General features: G+C 40.5%; 1 pseudogene; it reads left to right on the top strand.

Annotated features, from left to right (window-relative positions):
• Window positions 1-1,414: 1,414 nt before the first annotated feature.
• On the top strand, window positions 1,415-2,278 carry LOC149179191 (uncharacterized; annotated as a pseudogene).
• Window positions 2,279-15,285: the final 13,007 nt, after the last annotated feature.

Below are 15,285 nucleotides of genomic sequence, written 5' to 3'. Positions count from 1 at the left end.
GAGGGAGACCTTCAATGTGGAAGAAGGGAGGTATACAACCTGCCTAAAAATGGAGAACCTCAACCTAAAAAGGGAGGTCTCAACCTGCGGTGGTTTAAGGATGACCACCAACTCTAGAATGCTTAATGCAATTCTTGGAACTCTTCCAAAATTGGAAAGAAGTTGAAGTATTCTGCTAGAGGAAGTGTCCCCAATTATTTGAAGAGGGAGAAGCTCAACCTGAAAAGGGAGGTCTCAACCCCACATATATGGTTTAAGGCTGACCACCAATCAAAGTCATGCTCAGGGGAATCTATGTCTTTGGCTACAACTCTGAATTTGGTATAACATGTTGTGGCTCAAGCTTGCTTGATGTGGATTTGAAACTTGTATATGACCATTAATTCCCCCCTGTTAGATACAACTTGAGATGATGGAGAAAACTCAATTGCAAGATTGTTCAATACTCTAGAACAAATTCTATCATATGACTGAAATATCTTATTGGCTATTGAAGCCCATTGCCAAGAAGTGATCCATCCAAGATGAATCTTTTTTATTGCAGGAGGCTTGTTCCTTAAGCATATGTTAGAAGAATGAGTGGTTTTATGACAATTCTCACATGGATGAAGATCAACAAAATGATCTTTCATATGGCCAACTTGGTCACAATGTTGGCATTTAACAACTTTTGGCTACAAATGTGGAGTAGTAGAATCTGGAACAGGTGAAGGTGAACTGCCATGAAGAAACCCAACACTCTGAAATTTAATGGGCTTGGAATAGTCTGGAATATGAAAGGACACATCCTTGTCATATCCAAAAGCTTGTTCTATGCTTGTTGTTGGCAGGCTCTTCCCAAGGTTTGATGATTAGCTTGGGAAGTGCAAGCTAAATTTTTTCTTTTGCATGCAAATATGCTGTTGCACTAGGCACTGAATGTGAAATAACCTCAACCTTACTGATTTCATCATTTGATGGTTGTTGATGGCTGTTTGTTTTAACCTTGAAAAAAGTATTATTTTGAGCAGAAAACAATTCAGAATGACAAATCTGCTGAAGCTCATCTCACTGGAACTGAGATTCTAGTTGCAAACAATCAATCTTTTCCTGTGCATTATGCAGGGAGGTTTTAATATCACAGAGAGTGTCTTTATGGATTTTTTCCATCCCATCAACAGTGGAATGCATCAAGATATTTAGTAACTCTAATACATTACTAATTCAAGCCATTTCACAATCTCAAGAATTGAAAGCTTCAACTAGAATTGCACTACTATTTACATAGAATCATTATGCAATTCCACAATTTATAAATCCCATCAAAGCAATTCACCTTAAATTCTACTTGATTTTTTTTTACCAAAAAACCATTAAAAATGTTTGGATGATTAATAATAAAATCTGGCTTCCTTACCTAAGACAAAGGCAAAATATGCTGGAAAATGCTGCTGCTTCATTGCTGGAGAATCCAATGGAGGGGAGATATTATATATAACTGGGTAGCACAAATGATGTTTTACAGGTGGATTGTAATACACTAGGGCTTGGAAGGGATTACGATAATGCAGAGGAGGAGGAGGATGATTATGTTTTGTATGATACGAGCGACTGAAGAGGAAGAGACACAGGGGCCCAAGGTTATGGAAGGAGAAATGGAAGGAGATTTATCCTTGGGCTTCTATGAGAAAAGTTAACGAGGAAGACAAAATGCTATGCACTTTATGTAAGGCTCATTGAAACACCTCTACTAGAAATGCATTCAGAGTGGAGGGTAGTTGTAATTTTGAACCGAGTGCCATTTCTACCCATGAGAATAGTTATGCCCACAAAAATCCTGCTTCTCACATAAAGGTTGGAATAAAACTCACAACATTGAGATGATCACCAAAAATAATGGATTGGAAAGTGGGACTCCAGGCATGCTGCTCCCTGTTTTAGATTCTCTGGCTATTGCAAACTAGTTTTCCTATATGGCTACCATGTTAGAGGTAGTAGTCATGTGAGAAGAATTCACCAACTAAGAGCAGACCTACATCTAATGCAATGCTTTGAGGACACATGACGCATGCATGCTTTCTGTGGTCTAATAAATCCTATGGTGTTTGTTCAATTCTTTGCTGGAATTAATTTTACATTCGGAGCAGGTGACTCGAACTTTCTGTGCTCTTACGGTGTGGATTTGGGCTCAACTCCTTCTATAGAAATAAAGCAATCTATTTCAACTTTCCGCTTCATGTCTTCCTTCAATAGAAAATGGAAGCTACATTCAGTTACATGCATGGCTTCCTTCTACTGAGACAGACAGGGTGATTCCCATGGAAATCTCCATTACTGCTTCCCCTTCGTGGCTTCCTTCAATAGACAGTGGAAGCTACATTCATTTGCACACATGGCTTTGTTGTATTCAACCATTTAAATGAAATGTTACATTGGAATCACACGGTTAAATCTAGCACTGATGCAAACAATTCCATCTCAACTTCTCAAAATTTCCACTATTTATATTCGTATCAAAGGAACGAAAAAATATAGAGTTATATATCCCACTCAAAAGATGCCTTCAATCTCGTATTTGTAGAGAGTCATCCACAGGAACTCAATCAATGATTGCACGAGTTGGTAAACAACGCACCACCGAATATATATCAATGTTAATATACCATATCAATTCAGTACTAATGTTAATTTAGGGAGTGGCGCTCAAGTGGTATGAGAGAATATGAATGTTGTATTCTGGAACCGAAGCAATGAACCAATCATCCAAAACAAAGGAACCAAAGCAGTGGACCAAGCAATGTTTGAAGGAACTAAATCAAAGCAATGTACATTCTATTCTGGAAGAGGAACGAGCCAAGAACGCTTAGAGAACAGCTGCTGTGGAAGCACAAGTAAAATAACTGGAGGCAAGGATCGAGGACTTGAATATTGGGCCCTCTGCCAATGAAACCCTAAAGATGAATAAATTTGTGTTGGACAATAATAGGCTCAAATTGCATAACATTGTGAATAATTTTTGGTCCAAGAAAGAGGCACTGGAACGGGGTTTGAACGAGCAGAAGAAGGAATTCGAGGCTAAGATTAGTGAGATTGAGCTAATGAAGGAGAATGAGGTCCTCAAGTAGCAGGTGGAATCAAAACATGTGAATATGATAGATTATGAGAAGATGAGTAGAGAGTTCATCCAAACTTAGATATCACAAGCTCAGGAAGGCATACGAATTTTTTGAGCCAAGTAGCTTTGATACCATGCTAAACACATATGGAATGTGAAGAGACATGAATGATAAAATAATGAATTCCATTTAATATTAACATAGATATACATTTATAATACATTCTTATGACTGTTGGATTCATCTTCTAACATCTCTTGGACTCCCTTTGACTGTCCAACTTCCAAACCTTAACCCTTAACAGATTAGGTGTCCAACATTAAGGATATAGACAGTTGTTTCAACTATTTGTACCCAAAATATATTACTTAGTTTGGATTCATGTAACATAGTTATATCCATTTCCTCTACCATTATGTTCTTTCTTTTAGCAACTCCATTTTGCTGAGGTGTCCTAGCTACAAAGAATTGTTTTTTTCTTTTTTTCTTGACAAAAGTGTTGGAATTATTTATAAGTGAATTCTCCTCCATTATCTGATCTTAAGCACTTGATTTTGAAATTAGTCTTATTTTCAAACATCTATTTGTAAATCCCGAAGCATTCATTTGCTTTTGATTTTTTATTCAAACAACATGCCACTGTCATCTTGGTGTAATCGTCGATAAGTAACGTGAAGTATTGTTCACCATCCAATCCTTCAGTTCTCATCAGTCTACATAGATTGGTGTGTACCAATTCCAAGGGTCTTGAAGTGGAATGTTCCTTGGTTCTGAATTCAATCCTTGTTTGTTTCCCATCCCGACAATGCTCACACATGGTGCTTGTTGGTTTTGATATTTTTAGCATATCCCTTACTGCTTTCTTTTTACTGATTTTGACTAGATTTTCAAAGTGGATGTGACCCATTCTCCTATGCCAAATACAAATTTCATCTTCCTTTGCCAAACAAAAACTTTCCTTTCCAATTTCATCCAATATTTATACATTATTTGGAGTCCTTGATGTTGTTTCCACTAATCTACCTAATTTCTTCTTTTTTCTTTCACATTCCCTTGATTAAAATAGAAGCATGTGTCCTTGGTCACACATTTGACTCACACTACATATTATGGTTCATATTTTCAATGAGTAGAACATGTTCTGTTATGGAATCCTTTCTTCCAAGTTTAACTATACCCTTTCCTAAAATCTTGGGTGAGCCATCATTTCCAAACGAAGCCATTCCATCCCTTTCCTTTTGCAAGATTACAAATTTTTCTCTATCACTCATCATTTGTGTTGAACAACCACTATCGACATACCATTCACCTTTCTTACTTTGGGCTCATAAAGTAATTACACAATTTTCAACCTCCTTCTAGATTCTTGAAGGTTCTTTTGAAGGATTGTTTAATCGCTTTTTTGGAGGAATGTTCAACCTACAATCTTTTTCGAGGTGTCCAAAATTGTTGCACTTGTATCATTCTACTTCAATGCTTAATGATCCAAAGCTGTTATAGTTTCGGTATAATCTTCTTGAGGTTTTCTAGGATAGTCATTCCTAAAGTAGCTTCCATTGTTTCTTTTGTTCCTAGCATAAACATTACAATTCACAAATTTGTGCCCAAAATTGTTGTAGGAGTAACATAAACCAAGAAAGATAGTTTGGTACCTGAGAGTGGAGGATCTTCTAGGTGGTGTAACTCTGCATAAATATTGAGTCCTCTTCACTACTAGTTGCCAATTCTGCACTCTTTTGAATGATTGATATTGAACTTTTCTTGGTTAAATAGTCTATTATGAGAGATTTACTTCCTCTTTCTTGATATAACTCTTGATGCCACCTGAATAACTCTTTTGTTCCGCTTCTTTTCCTATCATTGTGGAGCTTGAGCCCTTCTTAACATAGGTTGTGTTGAAAATAGAAAAAAGAAATGCTAAAAATAGAAGCGCTAAAAATAACACTGCTATAAATAGCATTTCAGGATACATTCCAATTTTAGTTAGTCCCTAAACTAAAATTGAGAACTAAAATTTGAATTTGATCTTAGCAGCTGTTTGAAAAATAATTAATTAACTCATCTTGAGTTAATTTGTTGGAGAAAATCAAACACGAAGTCTATGTGAAGACATGCAACAATTTCCCCTTTGATTGAGGAAGTTATCCCTTGACTAAGGAGATCAGGATGAGCTGTACTTTGAGTTGTAATTAGTTAGCTCAGTTAGCTGAGTTAAGTCCAGTTAGATTAGTTCCAACAGTTTGTAGAACTGATTGTTAGTTCAGTTAGTTAATGCATGCATGCATGTAACTACTGCACTTCAGATAACTGAATATTCTCTCATAAATAACTCATGCATGTAACTACTGCACTTTAGATAACTGAATATTCTCTCATAATTAATTCATGCATGTCAGTTCAGTCAGAGACCCAATTGAGATCAGATGATGGGATGATGTACTATCAGTTGCAGGAATATTCCATTGAGGATATCCCTTGCATGCAAAAGGAATTCATTCCCTGGAGATTGCGCAATTACTTCTTGGTTTTATGAGTTGTGTGATAGGTCAATTCACACAGGTGGAAGTCAGAGGACCTAGGAGAAATTGTGCAAGGAAATAGGAGGCTTGGAGGACTGAGGGAAGGCATGTGTTGTGTCTATTCTGTCTATGAGCAGCATTGAGGGATTGTACTGAAAGCTGGATAGCTTGTGAGCTAAAGCTTTGTGTAATCCAGACATATTTCCACTTGTATGATAATACAGAGATCGGGGTTTTTAGTTGAGGCTTTCCCTAGAGTATTCTTCTGTGTTCATGTGTGATTGATTTCTCATTCTTTGTTATATGTGTTCTATTTAATCTTGCTTAAAATCGATTAAGCTTCCACAAGTTTGTTTGTAGAAGTAGATCAAGTATTTAGCTTTAGTATATTGCATTATCTGGTGATCTACAGTGGGAAATTCTACATGGTATCAGAGCAAATGTGATCAAAGCGAAGAACAGTATACAAAGAAGGGAGAAGTTTGAAGTTCCTAATTATAGAAATCAAATTCTTATCACATCTCAAATTTCACCAATGGAGTTCAACAGTTTGAGACTCGAGTATGCCCTTGATGGCAGCTCAAATTATATAACTTGGAAGGATCGCATGGAAGCGGTATTAGAGGACAACGGTTTGAAGGGCTACATTGATCAAGAAGTCCCCAAGCCAACAGCTGCTAATGCCCAAGAATTGGCGGAATGGAAGAAATGTGTGGCTAGAGCAAGGAGGATTCTTCTGGAGGGAGTTCAAGACCACTTAGTCTCGAGTCTCCATGGGAAGGAGACACCGTTTTCAATGTGGAAAACATTGAAAGATCTATATCAGAACAATAACAATCAGAGGAAGTTGGCACTGAAAGACAAGCTTCAAAAAATCAAGTGTGAAAAGGGCAACACGATCTCTACATATCTGAACAAGCTCACCACTTGCAGGGATGAGCTTGGAAGTGTAGGGATCATGACAGCCGATGATGACATGGTGTGTCTTTCTCTCCTCGGTCTTCCTAAGATTTTTCATAGCTACCAAGACTCGGTAAATGGAAGAGAGAAACTACCAGATTAGCAACAAATTTGGTCAGATCTGATGCAGGAGGAGATAAGAAGAAGCACCAGAGATGGATTTTCATTAAAGCAAGATGATGAAGAAAATCTAGCCTTAGCGAGTAAGGCGAGGAAAGGGAAAGGGAAGGCGTCCCATTCTAAATCTAGTTCTTCCCATGGTGGGAAGAAGATTAACAAATCGAAAGTGAGATGCTTTCATTGTCATGAGGTGGGCCATTATGCTATGAATTGTCCACAGAAGAAATCTAAGAAGGGATCCTTGAAGGGGTCAAATGGTGAGGCACTAGCCTCACAATTCGAATTGGATTTCACCCTCATCACATGTATGGTTTCATCGATGGTGGGGTGTGTTTGGTACTTGGACAATGGAGCTTCATTCCACATGACCGACGACAAGAATCTTTTTAGTACCTTGGAGGAGAAGGACCTCCAGATGTGGATCGAGATGGGCGATGATGGAAAGTACCATGTTTCAGGTGAAGGTATGGTTGTGTTTCAGAGGGAGCATGGAGCTCCTCTCACCCTGACTGATGTAAAGTGTGTACTTGGTCTGAAGAAGAATATTGTGTCCGTCGCTATGCTGGAAGACAAAGGCTATGATGTAGTCTTTAGTAAAGGAAAGGCATTCCTGAGGCATATCAGCACTGGACAGACAAAGAGGATTGGGATTCGAGTTAAGAATCTCTACAAGCTGGAGGTAGATGACTGTGTTGCAATGAGTTCCAAAGCAGAGTTGGTGCAGAGCCAAGATGTTGGCGAGCTATGGCATAGAAGATTTTTCCACTTGCACCATGGGGCCTTGAAGATCATGCAACAGATTTCTACCGGACTTCCCAAGGGAAAACTAGAGCAAATGCATACATGCAAAGGTTGTACCTTGGGTAAGTATGTGAAATCGTCCTTTCAGGATTGAGACAGTAGAGCTGGAGCAATCCTGGAGAAAGTTCATACAGATGTGTGTGGACCATTCTCTACAGCCTCCATCGCTAAACAAAGGTACAATGTTATTTTTATTGATGATTTTTCTCGTAGATGTTGGTTCTACTTTATGCAGAAGAAGGATCAAACCTTCTCAAGGTTTTGTGAGTTCAAAGCCTTGGTAGAGAAAGAACCTGGAAAGAAAATAAGAGCCTTGCATAGCAACAATGGTGGAGAGTATGTCTCCCAACAGTTTAAGGACTTCTGTGCAACAGAAGGAATTAAACCGGAATTGATGGCACCCCATAACCCATAGCAGAATGGGGTGGCCAAAAGGAAGAATAGATCGATTATGGGAGCAACTCGAGCAATGCTGCATGACCAAAGCCTACCACTTCATTTGTGGGCTGAGGCATGCAATACAACAATATACTTGCAGAACAGAAGCCCGCATCGTATACTAGGAAAGAAGACACCAATGGAGGCCTTTTCAGGGAAGAGACCAGATGTGAGTCACTTCAGGATCTTTGGATCATCGGTTTATTCCATGTGACCAAAGATGCCTGTGTTATAGACATTTTTGTGCCTTACAACTTTGAGCATGAAATGTCCATAATCTAAGGGATCCAAAGTCCCTAAAAGTGTTGTTCCTGCCCCTAAAGGAACAAGGTCAACCAATGACAGCTCCTCCCAGAAGTTCTCCACCAAAAACTACTCAGAATCAGTCAAATCAGGATCAATTCAGATGCTCTACTAGCTACCTGCGTTGCAAAGCACCCCAGTACACTAGCTAGGTGCGTTGCAACGCACCTAAATGCACTACCAGGGTGCGCTGAGCGAGAAATGCCAAATGGCAGTGTCATTCTGCAAGGTGTACAGACAATGGAAGCTTCCAGAATCTTCCTCAATGACACTTGCCTCACTGAGTTCGACCAAGGATAAGAGGCTCTCAGCCTCCAAGTGGAAACAAGAACTGACAGAGAGAAGCCACGAGTCAAAACATAAGCTGACTCATCCTCTCTTCTTACATCTATATATGGATCCCTCATCCCAGAGATCCAGAGGCTGGAATTTTGTACTTTGCAGAGAATTGCTGTTGGTTTGAGATTGAGATTAGTGCATTGGGTGATTTATGCTTTGTTGGAGGTGAGGAAGGGATTCCTTTGCTGGGAGGTAGATGCTGGATCGGGACTCACTTGGTTGTATCTCCTCTTGGACTTTCTTATCATATCAATAAAACTATTTGAGTTTCTCCTACATGCTGTGTATCAATGATGCTTTGTTATATTTGCATGTTTAGCTTAAATCTGATCCTAAGCTATTTATGAATGTAAATATATGTCTGTTGTGTAGTTTTCCTCTTCTGCGATCTTGCAGGAACTTGGTGAAGCTGGGCCAGTAAGGGAGTAGGCAGCGGGAAGCGAACAAAGAGGAGAGCGAGTGGATCAACAAACGAGCGAAAGACACAGGTTAGTTACATCCTTCCTCTTCGTTTACATTTCATAAAGAAGAATACGAAAATAGTTTTCCTTGTTTGTTGCTAAGGCATTGTCACACCTTAGAGTGGAATAGGGGCGTTCTGAATAGATACTTTTCCCAACAACAAATTGGCGACTCCGCTGGGGATCGTATCTAGTTAGTTTATTTGTGTTTCTATTGTTGTTCTTCTCATAAACTTAGGAGTGGCGAATCGAACTGCATTTGCCATTTACAAATGCAAAGTAGAGATCTGCTACTCTAGTCCATTCACTGGGCCTGTTTATGATCTGAATAGCTGATCCACAAATGCTCTAATTTCCCTTTGTGATAGCTCTTAGTCCTCCTCTAAATCATCCCTCTAATTGTACCTTATTGATAGCTTTTATCCGGCCAAAAACCATAGATTAAACTGTAAACCGTGACCCAGAACCCAGAGACAATTCTCGTTTCTGCTTCAGTGCAGGCTCTGTGAAGAGGTTCTGCATTTCAACGCAGGTCCCGAGAGGGCTACCTGCGCTGCAATTTAGTTTCTCTGTGCAACAGGTGCGCTGATCTGCCTTTGCCCTGTGCAACTGTGGTTCTTTGCTTCATTTTGTTCAGTTTTATCTCTGATTTTTTGCAGCCTGTTATTAGTGTGTGTACCTATCTGAAAACCCCTTTTCTTTGCCTCAATTCCGCCTCAGTTGTATAAAAGAAACTATATTTGTTTTTGTGTATTTGTTACATCATTTGCAGTTTCCCATTACAAAAGTAAACTAGTCATACTGTCGCCCTTAGATCTAGACCTGTCGTAAGTGTCATTTTGATCTTAGGAGTAAGTTTGTTTGCTGTTGACAGTTGATTACGCTTTTACTTTTGTCTTTTGGTTTGAATTTGTGAATTTCTAGTGTCGAAACAAGTGTTTATTTCAAAATCATAAAGTGTCGTAATCGTCTCTACTTTGTTGATTTCGAAAAAGAAGCTTGTTTGTGTTTTTCACTTGAAATCGAATTCAAATTTGTACAACAACTTTCTTTTTAGGCATCAATATTAAGAAAGTGAAAAACAAATACATGCATATGTGCATTTGCATTTTGACAGTTTGTATGATTTGATTTAGGAAAAGTGCATTTACAGTGTGCTCTATGCTCTTTGAGAAGAGATTATGTCTTTCTTTTCCCCTTGTAGCTAGGATTTTCATTGTTGAAAAGAGATAAAAGCTTGCTTATCATCTTTAGACTGCATTTAGGAATTGTATCTACATCTCGTGGTGATCCAAAAAGGCAAACTTCTAAGAAAGATCAACCTAAAATAAATTGAATGAACTTAACAACGCTTTGTAACTTAACGCACAACATAGAGGTCTAGGCTAGAGACGTGTTCCGGCATCGTAAAACCTGGTAACTGTTGGCCTCACTGATGGTTGGGTGATTCCTCTTGAGAGACGATAAGTGCCAGTACGGATTGTGCTCCCACGTACCGTCGAGTATATATTGGGAGACCCCTATAGGCATAAAACCTTTATCCATAGGAAGCCATGTCAGCCGCCCTACTGATCGCAATGCACTGAACACAGCATTCGGGAAGATTGACCGCCCGTACCCTAAAAAGTATTCTGCGGTTTTGCGATTGGTTTGGCACACCCTCTACCTAGAACTCCAGAGCAGTCCCTTTCGTTCCTTTTCAGACTCCTTAACGGAAAAGGTCCATCTGAGCACTTGTCACTTCAGGCTGATTAAAAATCGAAGGAGACTAGAGTCATCTTTTGCTTTTTCTCGACTCTTTAAAATTGAAAAATCAAGTTGTGTCCAAGCGTCGTTAAAATTTATTTTAAACGGAATATTCATACCCTTTTTCCTGCGTTGATCTTTAGGTTGAGAAAATGGAGCCTACCAACCAAGGAATTCCCCTTGGTGGAAATCCTAGTCCCTTCTCCTCTTGGGGAGATGTTGGTGCACCCCATATGGCCACATTGTCGCTTCCAGGACTGAAAATTGGCTTGCCGGTCTGGCTCTTCTCAACCAATGTCGTTCAGAACACCACTATTCCTGAACAGTCGAATCAGCAGTTAGACGAGTCCAGAATTTCCCACCAACCTTCTACTTCCTCTAATTCTTCCTCTCTTCCTTCCTCTTCGCGTGACGGGACTGGTAAAACTAAAAACCAAGTTCCTAAGGAGAAAAAGGAAAAGAAGAAGAAAGAGAAAAAGAAGAAGGAGCCAAAGGCAAATAAGGGAAAACAAGTGTCGTCTAATGAAAATCCACACACAACACTGACCAGGCCTAAATCGCCATGTGTCATTTGCAAGGGAGACCACTTTCACAGAGATTGTCCTTGCATCCCTCGGATACTAAGGGACTGGTCTCCCCGTTTGCACAATCCGGTGTCGTCAACCTCTGATGGCCATGTTGAAAGTACATTGTCAACTAGTGAAAGTGAAGTTCCAGGACAAAAAGGGAGAGCTAGACCTCCCTGTAGATTGTGCGAAGGCGACCATGCCCTCCACCGTTGTCCCTTCTTAGACGAGGCTAAAAGAGTCTTGGAAGATCGTCCGGTTTCACCGTTACGACTTCCTCCTGGATATAAAAAACTCTTGCCGAGTCCTTCGTTAGTTGAGAATCCAGCTGGCCCGCTCAAATGGTCAGCTGAAGCATCTATCATTGAAGATAAACCAACTGAATCCATACCAGACGAAAGTCAAAAGGTCGAGGTGGCAGTTGACCCGGTCTTGCCTTCAGAGGTTTTATCTTCGAATGATACAGTCACTGGAGAGGATAAGGATGACACCATCCAAATTCTCTTCATCAACGCAGACTCCGATGAACACGAGGGCAATCCACCCATTCCTTTATCGCAGGAAGGAAGTTCATCAGAGTCATACCCGGCCGTCTACTCGGTCCCACCACCAAGCAACCTAGTTGTATCCTTCGACTGGAATCAACTAGGCAGACCCCATTTGCCAGCAAGCATACCATTCAGAATTATCGTCCAAATATACAGAATGGTCATGGCTGGTACCATCATTGATGAGGGGGCGTCTGTGAGTATCCTTTCCTCTATTGCTTGGAAAGCGCTTGGTTCACCATCGCTTTTGCCTGAGATGAGAAATCTGACAGGCTTTGATAAAGGAACCAGTCGACCTTTAGGGATCCTCCCCAATGTGCCCATAACATTGAAAGGGAAGACCGTTCAAATGAACGTGATGGTCATTCAAGGACCCTTGGATTATAACCTACTCCTTGGACGAGACTATATATATTGCATGGGAGCCATCGTCTCCTCACTCTTTAGAGTAATGTGTTTTCCGCACGAAGGAAGAGTGGTCAAGCTCGTGGACCAACTTTCATTTCCCGGATCACGCATCGCAAATAGTCAAATACCATCCCTAAATGGTCTCTTCACGCAAGAAATGTCTCAACCTACGGTCCATCCTCCCGATGAGTGCGAGTAATTCGGAGGGATATGACTGGAACCCAGGGAGCATGCGTCCTGGTCTGCTTCGGCAGGAAAACTTCGGGTATAGGGTAGGTTTCCGCGGGAGAATATGACTAGTCTGTACCCCGCCCATGCTGGAAGAGGGTTATTCTAGAATAATATTCTTTTGTCAAAGTTATGTAAGCTGGGTCGGCGCCGCTTACCTTTGTTTATCTCGGTAGACATCGCCGAAGAAGTGTTTTGTTTGCTGCGCAAATGACACAATCTTTGGATAACCTGAAAGAGGTAGGCCTTTCCTGGTAGAACAAATGTTTTATCTGCAAATTGAGGGGTAACCTTGAAATCGTACTTTATACCTGGGGGCATGCAAACCTTTTGGAGTGCAAGCAAGGGGCGGCTATTTATTTTTTAAAATTTTTAGGTCCTCCCTTTAAACCTGTAGGCTAACCCTTTAAACTCGGAGGATTAGTCGTTTCCGAACTTGCATAACGAAAGGATGCGGGGGAAAGCTTTGTAAGGTGCAAGCTCCATAAAAAATGGCATCTTCGAGACATTCTTATCATATGACTGGATTAATCGAGCAGTTTTAGCACATAGTTCATGCTCGTTAAAAAATAAACATAAGACCGAGCAAGTGTTTCAGTCCGCGTTTAAGCTCATTAAAAAATGAACTATCCTCCGGTAAATAACCACCGTGAATGTAACATTATCAGCCATTAAAGCCTTGGTCGTGTTTGCACTGTCACCTCCACTTTTCCATTGGCCGATCATTCACCTCCATTTGATTGTTTACCCATTTTGAGGAACAGCTGCGAAGAGTGATTTCACTAGCCATCCTTGTGACACTGCCGTGATTGGAAAATTCCAACCCTTACCTAGAATCAGCTGCTACCCTTTTTATCACTCGTTCCTCAAAAGACGAGTCTTCTTTAAGCTCTTTTCATCTGACTCGTAAAATATGAAAAGATTGCCAAGTTTTGGCCTTCCAGCTCGTTAAAGCGACCGGAAGTGCTATCCCTCCTCTAGATTTTAATCTTTTTGGACCTGAGGGATTATTGCACAAAAAGATCGAGCGCTTGTTTTGTTCGGCTCATTAAAACTATCGAAAATCCATCCCTTCTGTATTGTTTTATACTTTTTCGGACTTAAGGGATTAGATGACGAAAAAGGACTTCCGGAGTTATCTTTACGTACCTTTTCAGACTCTCTAAAAATGAAAAGGACCGAGTTATCTTTGTCGTTAAACTCGTTAAAAACATTAATAACGACAAACTTGTCTTTAGACGAGAACAAGTTTCACTATTGCTAGGCTCGTTAAAACATAGCGATGGGTTTGCCCGAAGGGAAAATTATAGAACAAGCATATGTTATCCTCCTCAAGCTTGACAAAAATAAAGAGGTACTGGTCAGCAATGACTGGGGAAAAATTGGGAAGAAACTCAAAGAATCTTTATTGGTAGCAAGTCGCTCTTGAACATGACACTTCCACTCCGTGCCTGAGTCGGGTTAAGTTGTTTCATTCACCGGTCACATCACCATGGTCTCGCCATACCATCCACCTTTGGGGTAAATGCTACCAATCCATCATATAAGTGTCGCCGATATGTTCAAGAGAAGTCATCCAGAGAAGTCACCCGTGTCCCATCCACTACCATACATTATACTTCATCCTTTCATGACCGCCACCTTGAACCATATATCATCAGATCGTTTTCACCTCCATCAAAATCATTTGCTCCGTTCTGTGTCATTGATGTGGGATACATCAAGGCCCTCCTTTGACGGATCGCTTCTTGTCGACATCAGCTCATTATCCAAGAAGTTGATCTAGGAACACCCCCTTCAGTACTTTGAAGCTTGCATGCCTCAATGGAAATTTTCTCACTTCCGGCGACAGGTATACATCAATGACCTTCGACCGAAATATTTTGCGTGGTGTTCGACGCCAAGTCCTTTATTCACACCACGTGAATTGTACTGCAGTACCTTGAGGGTCATTATCATTATCGGTGATTCCTCTCGCGCTTGTTAACAGTTTACATCATTGACTGGTAATCAAGCGATGTCTTTCCATGTTCGACTTCAGAACATTTCTCACATGGATCGACTTGTACTTAGAGTGAAGATCGGACGAGATTGAAGACCCCGGATCTAGTTTCATCCATCCGGGCTGCGATATATATTCAGGAAAAATAAAGACATTGACATGTACAACATTGCAGCACAGATAATCATCCTACCAAAAGGATGATGATTTCATCAAGATCATCAGTCTACCATCAGACGATTGTCTGTCCTATGTACATATAAATGAATCTATAAAGCTGAGCATGGGAATGCCCGCCTCAGCTAGATCATGAAAAAAGTATGAAAAATAATGTATTGTATTGTATCTTATTACAGGTCTCCTCCCAGCATTGAAAGAACTTCGGATCCTCCTAATAAAGCATTTCACCCGATAAACGACCTCATACTTTAGGGGGCCACTGTTATAGACATTTTTGTGCCTTACAGCTTTGAGCATGAAATGTCCATAATCTAACCAAAGTCCCTAAAAGTGTTGTTCCTGCCCCTAAAGGAACAAGGTCAACCAATGACAGCTCCTCCCAGAAGTTCTCCACCAAAAACTACTCAGAATCAGTCAAATCAGGATCAATTCAGATGCTCTACTAGCTGCCTGCGTTGCAAAGCACCCTAGTACACTAGCTAGGTGCGTTGCAACGCACCTAAATGCACTACCAGGGTGCGCTGAGCGAGAAATGCCAAATGGCAGTGTCATTCCGCGAGGTGTACAGACA

Source organism: Pinus tabuliformis, chromosome 4_1 (assembly GCF_031772625.1).
Source record: "Pinus tabuliformis cultivar Carrire ecotype Pingquan chromosome 4_1, CPIR1, whole genome shotgun sequence".
Classification (NCBI taxonomy): domain Eukaryota; kingdom Viridiplantae; phylum Streptophyta; class Pinopsida; order Pinales; family Pinaceae; genus Pinus; species Pinus tabuliformis.
This window is presented reverse-complemented; position numbering and strand designations above follow the sequence as displayed.